This window comes from Leptonychotes weddellii, chromosome 7, assembly GCF_054177405.1.
Source record: "Leptonychotes weddellii isolate Sample4059 chromosome 7, ASM5417740v2, whole genome shotgun sequence".
Classification (NCBI taxonomy): Eukaryota; Metazoa; Chordata; class Mammalia; order Carnivora; family Phocidae; genus Leptonychotes; species Leptonychotes weddellii.
In genome coordinates this window covers 16601568-16613082 of record NC_138375.1, presented here as the reverse complement: position 1 = coordinate 16613082, position 11515 = coordinate 16601568, and positions in this window count along the sequence as shown.

Below are 11515 nucleotides of genomic sequence, written 5' to 3'. Positions count from 1 at the left end.
GGGGGGTGCTGAGTGATGGACACTGGGGAGGGTATGCGATATGGTGAGCACTGTGAATTGTGTAAGACTAATGAATCACAGGCCTGTACCTCTGAAACATATAGTATATATCAAAAAAAAAAAAAAAGAAGAAGAAGAAGATAGTAGGAAGGGAAAAACGAAGGGGGGTAAATCAGAGGGGGAGACAAACCATGAGATACTATGGACGCTGAGAAACAAACAGGGATTTAGAGGGGAAGGTGGTGGGGGAATGGGTTACCCTGGTGATGGGTATTAAGGAGGGCACATACTGCATGGTATTATACGAAAACAATGAATCGTGGAACACTACATCAAAAACTAATGATGCAATGTATGGTGAATAACATAACATAATAAAATAAAATTAATTAAAAATAGCTACAAAATCCTAACATATATACTTAAAATAAGAAAATCGTGTTAGTATTTGCTGCACAACAAATCACAGTGGCTTAATTATTACAGCAGCTCAAAGCAACAACCATTTATCTAGATCATAATTCCGTAGGTCAGAAATCTGTTCCAGGGTGAGTTAGGGGTTCTTGCTTCCTCTAGTCTGGGTCAGACTCTGCTGATTGTGGTCAGGGTTGCTCATAAGTTTATGATCTACTGATCAATCAGTTATAGATGGCCGGTCTAAGATGATTTAGCTGAGATGCCATATGGTTTCCTCATACAGTCTCTTTCAGCAGAAAACTAAATATGTATATTTTTTTCCATGTAGAAGAGTTGGCAGAGGCCTTAAGAGCAAAAGTGAACAAGCTCCAATGTGCAAGTATTTTTCAAGCAATTACCGGTGTCGTATTTGCTGACCATTGGACATATCATGTCCCATGTCCAAGACAAGAATCAGAGTAGATGGAGACTACTGAAGGAATGGATACAGAAAGATGTGAACAAAATAGAAATCAAAACTACCCCAATCTACCAGTTGTAAAATGCATACAATTACAAATATTGTAGCTGTCTTTCTTTCATTTCTCCTTCCTCCCTTACTTCCCTTCTTTTTTTTTTTTCTTCTTTCATACCCTCCTTATTTTCTTTAATGTCATTTTCTGGTTTCACAAAGCTTTATTTGGCTTCTTTACTGATCTAACCCTAGCATTTGATTTCACATGTAAATTTTTTTAAGATTTATTTATTCATTTGAGAGAGAGTGAGAGAGAGTGTGTGTGTGTGCGTGTGAGCAGGGGGGAGGGCAGAGGGAGAGAGAGAAAGAATCTGAAACAGACTCCCCGCCAGGCAGAGAGCCTGTCTCTGGACTCTATCCTACAACCCTGAAATTTTGACCTGAGCAGAAATCAAGAGTTGGACACTTAGGGCGCCTGGGTGGCTCAGTTGGTTAAGTGACTGCCTTCGGCTCAGGTCATGATCCTGGAGTCCCGGGATCAAGTCCCACATCGGGCTCCCTGCTAATCAGGGAGCCTGCTTCTCCCTCTGACCCTCCCCCCTCTTGTGCTCTCTCTCTCTCTCATTCTCTCTCCCAAATAAATAAATGAAATCTAAAAAAAAAAAAGAAAGAGTCAGACACTTAGCCTACTGAGCCACCCAAGTGCCCCTCACATGTACATTTTTATTTCCCTTGTGTTTAGAATAGTAAGATTTCAGCCAATGAAACTTATTTTTTATTTCTCTCCTTAGTTGATTTTTATGTATAGCATTCAATTTAGTCTTTGTACCAGTGAATGACTTATTCTGAACAAGTTCTTTACACATGACAAGGGTGCAAGTGTGACTTTTCCCAAATCAGCATGTGAGAAATAAATCCTGTAACTATCTCCCACTGGGAACCATTAAGCTACTATAACAGTAGTTCAGAGTCAGCTTTCTCACCTGTAATATTAAAGATCACCCTCCATTCCCTGAGGAATATCTTAAGTTGGGTACTATCTCTCACTTGGCAACCGTGAGTAGCAGCTCTTAGCAAAAATATTTTAGAAGGCACTCTCCAATATACCCTGTCCTCCCATTACCACGTGGACTAGAGCTCTTATTGCAAACTGTGTCAACACAGAATTAACCTACTGAATGGTAAGTGCAGGAAGGAAATATAGTGGAATACAGTAAAAACTCAGACATTTTAATAAAAGCATACTTATTTCTAAATACCGAAGTAGCAAAAAAAAAAAAAAAAGAAGAAGAAGAAGAAGAAGAAGCAAGAAAAACCTCAAACTAGATTTATCCAATAATGACATTAAAAAGATCATGCCTTGGGGTCCCCAGGTGGCTCAGTCAGTAGAGTGTGTTAGTCTTGATCTCAGTGTCTCAAGTTCAAGCCCCATGTATGGCATAGAATTTACTTAAAAAAAAATCATGACTTAATCAGAAAATCTTTTTTTCTGGTTTCAACATCAAACAATTAATGTCAAATAACTAAGCACTAAATTTCAATTATTCTGGTTTTTATATAAATCCCAGATTCTGTGCCATTAGTGGAACTGTGGATATGGGAGAAATAATACTGCTGATTCATTAGTCTTCCTCATTTGTTCCTGAAAGAAATACTTTATATTTATGGGGGGAAATAATGCTAAGATATTCATAGTGTGTAGAATTTGTCATCTTTTACTTCAATTGATTTTCCACAAAGGTGCCAACCCAATTCACAACGCAGAGTACTAACTACTATACGATCACGGCCTGCCAACCCAATTCAATGAGAAAAGGGTAGTTTTTCTCAACAAATGGTGTTAGGGAGACTGGATAAGCTCATGTGAAAAGATTAATTTAGCACTTACTTCATATGACAATTTTTTTTTAATTCTAAATGGGTCATACTCTAAAGTGTAATATCTAAAACAATAAAACTATTAGAAGAAAATCTAGGAAAAATCATTGTTACCTCTGGTTAAGTGAAAAGTTCTGGGATAATAGTACTGATAGCAAAATCCATATTAAAAAATAAAAGGATAAATTAGAATTTTTCAAAATTAAAAAAAGAAATTTTGCACTTCAAAAGACACCATTAAAATTAAAATACTGAGATAAAATATTTGCAAATTATATTTCTCTTAATTTTCTAAATATGTAGAGAAAGTTTACAATTATAAGAAGACCAATTACCAATAAAAATGAGGCAAAAATTGAAACATACATTTCACCAAAAAATATATAAATGGTTAGTAGTCACATGGAAGGAAACTCATGCTCAACATTATTAATCATTAGAGAAATGTAAATTAAAACCACAATAAGGTACCACTAGATACCACTTCTTCCCACTAGAATAGTTATAATACAAACAACAGACAACATGAACGGTTGACAAGTATATATGGGAAATTGGAGACTTCTAACACTGCTGGTAGAATCACTGTGAAAAACTGTATGACAGTTTCCTTAAAAAATAATAAGTGTAACATATGAAAAAGTGATTCTATTCCTAGAAATATTTCTAAGAGAATAAAAACATATGTCCACATAAAGACTTGTACTTGACTCAGCAGCATTATTTATAATAGTCAAAAAGTGGAAAAATCCAATGTTTATCAATTGGTGAATGGATAAACAGAATATGGTACATGCAAACAATGAAATACTATTTAGCAACATAAGTGGAATGGGTTACTGGTGCTGCAACAATTATGGAGCTCAAAAATATTATGCTAATTACAAGAAAGTAAGAAAGAAAAACAACCCAAAGTATAATGAACAGAAATATTCAAAAAGACAAAATATTCAAAAATATCATTTTTTCAAAATGAAGCTGTCGAGGAAATGAGAACTGGCAGAGGCATATATGTTATTGATCTGATATTAGTCGGAAAATAAATCTCCTTTAAAACCAGCTATGGTTCATACCATGTATAACAGCAATAAGAGAGAATAACTTTTTTTTTCCTTTCATAATGTCGATTTGGCATGAGTATTTTAACCCTCCCTATCATTCTACCACTCTGTAGGCATAGAAATGTTCAGTTTCATACATATTGATTAGGCACTTCTAGTATCAGGGAACTTTTTGTATTTTCATGCAGATGACTGTATCTTTCCACTATACCCAGAATTAAAGGTTGACTTTACATTGTAACTTCTGCCCTACTTACCATTTTGCCCTTGAAACTCAGCAGACCTAGATGGTTGCTTATTCAACATAAAGACACAGAAATTAATAGTGCTTATTGTCTCAAGTAAGCTTTCCCCAAGTTCTCCATCACAGTCTTGGCAGTATTCCTTTAATCTTTTGGGGTATTTTAAATATTCAATATTTCAGATATTTTTGAATATTTTGTCTTTTTGAATATTTCTGTTCATTATACTTCGGGTTGTTTTTGTTTTCTTTGGGAGTCATATCTTGCTTTAATCATATAGAGCTTATAGTGTAATAAAACTCTTGTTTATACTCATGCATGAAGCTATTTGGACAGGTCTTCATCACCCAGGACTTGTAGATCTTAGTTAAGAAACAATAAAGAAATTTGGTATCCTAGGGGTACCAGGGTGGCTCAGGCGGTTAAGCAGAATCTACCTTCAGGTGAAGTCATGATCTCACTGGGCTCCCTGCTCAGCAGACAGCCTGCTTCTCCCTCTGCAGCTCCCCCTGCTTGTGCTTTCTCTCTCTCAAATTAATAAATAAAATCTAGTAACAAATTTGGTATCCTAAAATTTGTTATTTTGTAATGTAATGATATTCCGTATCCCTTAAAACTTTGCTCTAATCATCTTTTTATTGCAAATGGAATGAAATTTGCTTGGCCATTTATCAGAAATTATGCTTATCTTTGGGTTCCCTTGATAATTATGCTAACTTTAAAAGGATTATTCATCATGTAGAGCCCCCAAACATCTCAAAGGAGAGTAGGTTTGTAAATTATTTTTATTTAACTAAAAATCCAGTATGTCCACTCTAGAATAGAGTGAGTAGAATGATGCTCTAGCTTTGTATTTTGTTGGTTTACTTTTATATCTTTATTTTGTTGTTGTTTTATGATGAGGTAAAATTATCCACCACTCCCTACTTCAAGATTTTATTATTTTCAAGAGGAGTATTGGGACTGTGTTTTAGCCCTTCTGACACAAAGCTGAGTGGACAATATTACTAAACAAGGAAAATGACCTTTACTTGCCTACTGCCTTCATATACATTTCATTTATAAATTTAACCTTATCTAAGATTCATTGTTTTGGGGTCACAACCTCAGGAGTTTCCCAGGTAAAATTTGAAACTGACCCCATAGTGAGCAAGGAGAGACCTAAGAAAGAGGCAGGCCACTCCATATTGCAAGCTGGAAGGTCTAAAAAGCAAAGGAATTTACAGAAGAGGCTTGTTTCCCTTCGCTACAAGAGTGGATCTTGGCACCCCCTGGCTCACCAGAATCTTAAAAGTTTCTATAGAGGCCTTACCTGTATTTAGTCCCATATATTCTCAGATGGTCGCAATAACACCCGGCTCTCTCAAGGTCGTTTTGGCTCTCTCAAGATCATGTTCTCAAAAACAGATGAACTGCATTCTTGAAAAATTGTGGGAACTGTGGCATAAAGCACATTCCAAGGACAGAGAGGAGGCAAGGTTAACCTCAGATTGCAGGTCTGGCTCCCAGTAGAACCAGAAATCTCTTTCTCGCTGACCTCCTCCAACAGCTGTTTGTAGGTTTCCTTAGCGTGGAGTCACTTTGTAATTGTTTAATTGTATCATTCAGAGTCAACCTGAGTCCCAGGAGCAAATAAGTAACATACATAGCTGAAGACCAAATTGTTGCAGGTTTCTTGGTATGTATTTTTGACCTCATACACAGATGCTCAGAAAGAAATCTGGAAATAACAGAGGATTTTAGAAATAGCACAGCCTCTTTTCATTTCTTTTTGCCTTTTTTCCCCTCTCAACTTGTGTGTGGTTTTGAAAAAAATGATTTCTTCCTTTCTGATTGTTCTATTTCAATGGCAGACATTTGATCATAAAACCTAATGTCACAACAAACACTGAAATATGTTCTTTTATTTAGGTATTTTTTTAAAGAGGGAAATGGTAAAGACAAATGATAATGTCGCCAACCCAATTAAAAAATAAATGGACTATAAAAATACATATAGAAAAAAGAGATTAAAACTATTAAAAATGGAAGGTAGGATATTGATATAAAATACATTTTAGAATTATACATTAAATATGATTATATTAGTACATCCAATTTTGAGTATTTATACTTCTAGAAAATCTGATGCCAGAGATATATTGTAAAAGCCACTAATTAAGAAATAAGTAGATTTTGTTTTGAAATAAGTAGATTTTGTTTTAAAAGCAATGTAATATCGATAAGGGAGCAATGCTTGTTAAACTAAGCATTTTTTCAGAACCAAGGATGTATTTATTCAAGAAAAATTAGTTCTATATACATTTTATAGAAAAAACAAAATGTATTTTAATTTAATTTTTAACATCTCAAATGTTTATTAGGTTACAAAATTTGAATCTTTTTAATTTATGATAGATGTAACTTATAGGCAGCCAGAAATATGAAGGTGTTAAATACAGACAATACTCAGATTTGGGGATTTATGATGTACTCTTAAGCTATTAACATGTGCTTGAATTTATAGAGTGCATATTCTCTGATAACAGTGAAATTTTATGTATTTATATGCTTATTTTATGATTTGTTTACAATTAATTTGTTGTTAATGTTACTATTTTTACCATAAAGTTGACACCCAGGTATATATATCATGGAGTACCAAAATATTTTTGTCACTTAAATTTTCTTTATAAAAATGAATATTAAATTGGACTCTTCTTCCAAGTAGATTAAAAAATGAACAATTTTTTTAAGATTTTATTTTTAAGTAATCTCTACACCCAACATGGGGCTCGAACTCACAACCCCAAAATCAAGAGTCACATGTTTTACTGAGTCAGCCAGGTGACCCCAAAATAAACAACTCTTAATTTTGTAGTCAAATGTATATTGACGTAATATATTTATGAGTTTTCCATAACATAAGTCCTAGACCCAAACTAGGCTAGATTTACAGAAGCTTCAAGCCTGAACATGTAAATCTTTCTACCTATCCAAATCGGATTAATCTTTTAGCACCTAGTTTAAAACAACCTATATTGTGTGGTCTTTCCAAACAACCTCAGAACATATTACTATTACTCACATTTCTTGTGTTTCTCACTTTCATATATTCAGTAATAGACATGGCTGTTCCTAAAAGTTTTTCCTATTATGGGAAGTAGAAACTTGTAGGAAGGTGAGAGTTGGGATTCTACTGATTGATGGCAACCCACGGGCTAAGGAGAAGTTATTGAAAGTAAATAGATAATTCAACTTGGGCAGGTATCATTTTGAGAAAAAAAAGAATGACATTAGAGTGAGATCCACTGAGTGTGAATCATGGTCCTGAATCCTGATACTGATTGTCAGTGTGACCTTGAACAAAAGATATTTCTTCTCTGAGCCTCAGTTATATCATCCATAAAATGGCAATAAAAAATCTTCTTGCATTACTGTAACATTTAAATGAGATAATATTTAATGTCAAACACACACATGGTCTTTAAAATTAGTTCCTTCCATATAGGGTTTAGTCCCATGTGCATTTCTAATCAAGACAGTGAGAAAATTACTATAGTGGGTATGATCTCTATCTGTTTGCAACTCTGTTGAATCTGAAAGTCATTGTTTTCTGACAAAGCTTTCTGCTACTTTTCCTTTTCAAATGTTACATTTATTTCTGTTTCTAATGGAGATGTATTTATAATCTTGAGACAAAACAGTATTTCATTGTAAGAATGCTTAGTTAATATATCGTTGATGATAAAATAGGTAGTTGCTGTAAATTCCTGAGGGCTGGGGGATTTTTCTTTTGTCTCCAGAGATTACAGTGTTTATTACTTCACATTCACCATTCACCCCAACACAAAATAATGCACATTGCAGAATTCAACAATTATGTGTTCAATGGTTTATTAAAATATCAGTCAGTTCATGAGGTCAAAATATTATTTCTTAATAATCAAGATTTTTCCACCATTTATATCAAGAACTATAGAACTGCTATATTCAGGTTTCATATTCATATGTCAGTAAAGAAATATTAAAGGGAAGCATTAGAGTTTAGTGATTATTAACATGATCTCTGGAGTTCAGCCACCATGACTCAAATCCTAACTCCACTGATTACTATGTTTATGATCATTATATGTTATTTAACTTCTCTATGACTTTGTTTTCTCATTTCTAAACTGAAGAAAATAATATTATCACCTTCACACTATGAAAATATATGTGAAATATTTAGTCCTACATCTGACATCTAGTAAGTGCTCAGTAAATATTAATCCATTTATTAGTACTAATAGCTGTTATAGTGTTTATTATTGCTATTGGATGTGTAGCTGAGTCTCTTATTTCATACTCTTCGGTAGCCGGTTCTGTCCCAGTTATTTCAAATCATCAGCTTATCCTAGTTTATCTGGGTATTCAGCCTTAATCTGAATCCCCAAATATTTGACATCATAGTTCTGTAAATTTGTCTTCTTCTACCACTTGTTATTGACATAACTGTTATCCTAGGATATCAGATGACAAGCTTACATTTCCTTAGACCCTCTGATTTCAGATGCAGCTGAGAGGACAGATCCACGTGGATGTGATCCACTTTCTTGTTCATGGTGCATCCCTCCAGTGACCATGGCTTGTCTTTGCTTATAGCTCTCAGGCTCCTTTTACATTGAAAAGAATGGTGGGAGTCACTGTGTCTACATGTGTATATATCTCAAAAAAGGGGTAGTCTAGCGTGATAAGAGAAAGGAGTTTCTGGCCTTTTGATTGGAAAATTCTTGGAGGTATTCTGTATACATCTCTAGAAATCCCAGTGGAATTAAGCCATGTTACTCACAGTAGCCACTTTGATCAAGCCCCTTTATTTACACTGGTTCTGGTGATCAACTGGTACATAAACTATGTACACATGGACTTTTTTTTTTTAAGATTTTATTTATTTATTTGACCAAAAGAGAGAGACAGCTAGAGAGGGAACACAAGCAGGGGAGTGGGAGAGGGAGAAGCAGGCTTTCCGCAGAGCAGGGAGCCCGATGTGGGGCTTGATCCCAGGACCCTGGGACCATGACCTGAGCCGAAGGCAGACGCCCAATGCCTGAGCCACCCAGGTGCCCCACACATGGACCTTTGATTCATCCTCTGCTTTAAAGAAAATACAAGCAAGGATGAATAATCTCCAAGATTTAAAACACTGAACACTCTGATTTTTTTCTTCTCTCTGCTGTCTACATCTATAGTCTAATAAGGACCTCTTAGTTATTCCTATACAATTTCTTATATTTTTGTCTGTTTGAAATCATTTCAATTTAACAATAAGTACTACATATGAAATGGCAAAAGAAAGATGAATGAAATATGATCTTTACCGTAGACATGCAAACCACCTGGTAGGCAACTTCATCTTTTGTTGTTTTAGGGTCAGAGAAGAATGAGGTAGAATGTATTATTCTTCAAAATAATCACTGGCCCTTCCTATGCTTCTTTTCCTCTAGGAAGATTATGCATCTTTGTTACACTGACATCACACTTAGTAATGCGTCTGTAACATTCTTTGGCCAAAGAAATATAAACGGAGGTGATGTTCCTCACTTCTAGCAAGAGTTATCATTGTTTGAATGAGAATCTCCTGGTTTCTCTCTCCTTTCCCTTTTCTATGAGATTGGGAATGTCCCATCAGCCTGGTTGGGTCCTTGATTAAAAAAGCTATGAGGCAAAGTTGACCAATTATTTTTGACCAATATCAGACATATCAAAAAGAGATACTCGTTAAAAAATGAATACAAACGTGTAGGGAGGAAGGGTAAAAGCCTGAACGAAAACAATTACAGTTGTGGATAAAGATAAAATGATGATTTTAGTCGTGTTTAGGAAGTCAAGTTGACTGAACTTGTTAACTCATTGAATATAGGTGTAAGGATGACAATGCTTGAGTCCCTGGCCCATATTACATTGTATTTTAATTTTTCACATCCTTATGATGAATTTTCCTTTGTCTTTCTGTTTCTTTCTTGCCAATGGAGTAATCTTCCTATTGCACAATTTTGATGATGTCATTCCTTTTCTAAACAGTCTCCAAGACTCTCCTTTGCGAAAGAATTAAGTTCTATCTCCTTAACCTTAATTGTCTGCCATAATTCTTTTTAATATTTATTTCCTACTTTTCAGGCCATTCTTTCCTTAAGGAAACTCTACTAGTTTTATTGTTCTTTCCACAAAAATGATTTTTGAGTTTCTAGTTAAATGCCTTGTTCCGGTCATTGCTTTTGCTTTAGCAGTAGTTTATCTCTAGTTACTTTAAATTTTACTTACTTATTTTAGTCAGGATAGACTAGGTTTCTATGTGGTAACATATGACCCTAAAATCTCAGTGGCTTACAAATAAAAGCTTTATTAACCTCTTGAACTGCATATTCATCCTAGGATAGCTAAGACTCCAATGTCCTCTTCATTTAACAGCCCACGGTGATGGAAAAGCTTCTGTATGAAAAGGGTACAAACTTATATTTGTTCATCAGTATTCTGCTTGAACACAATAATGTTCTTTCTATCCATATTTTGAACCAAGTCATACAAACAAGACTAGAAAGGAGAAGTATATCCCTCCCCAGGATGAAGCAGCAAATTCTATTAAAAAACATATAACAATAAAAGTTACCAAATCATCACTTTCAATCTATTCCAAATCCCATTGATTTCATTAATCTGATCTTGTCCATCCCATCTTCAAATGTTACTTCTTTCTCAACTCTTGCCACAAATACTAATTATATAGCTTGTCTTACAATGCCCTCAGCAGGGGTCAACAGAGTTCTCTTAAAGGGACACAGTAAACATTTTCAGCTTCAAGTCTTAGGTCGCTGAGTAGTTGCCACAGGGTGCAACTTTTGTGGTGCAAAAGTAGTCAGAAAATATGGAAAAAAATGGGTGAAACTGTGCTCCAGTAAGAGTTAATTTACAAAAGTAGGTGCTGGTCTGCTGCAGTATTTTGCAAATACCTTCCTTAAAGCAATGACTCTCAAACATAGATTTTTGGATGCCACTTTTGGGGTTTCCAATTCAATGGGAATGGTGGAGGGCTTGAGAATTTGCCTTTTCAATAAGTTTCCAGGTGAAGCTTTTGCTAATGGTCTGGAAATCACACACCGAAAACCATTGACCTACAGAACAAAGACAATGTTCTATATTTCAGTGACTTGTTATTTGTGATCCACAAATGAATTCAGATAAATGAATACATGTTTTTATAAAATTAAGAAATAAAAAGATGTTTATAATTATCATTTTGTTAGCATATTCCTTTCTTCACAAAAGCCAGGTGACTACAGTTAACCAGAGAATGCCCTGAATAAAATTTTACTGGCTACATGAGTGAGTTACAATAACGTTAGCTTTCACCTTTTATAGCAACACAGTATCCAGTGCTGTAAATATTACACTTTTCCATGGCTCCTACACATGATGGACAAGTTACAGAATTGTTTTGTTTGTAA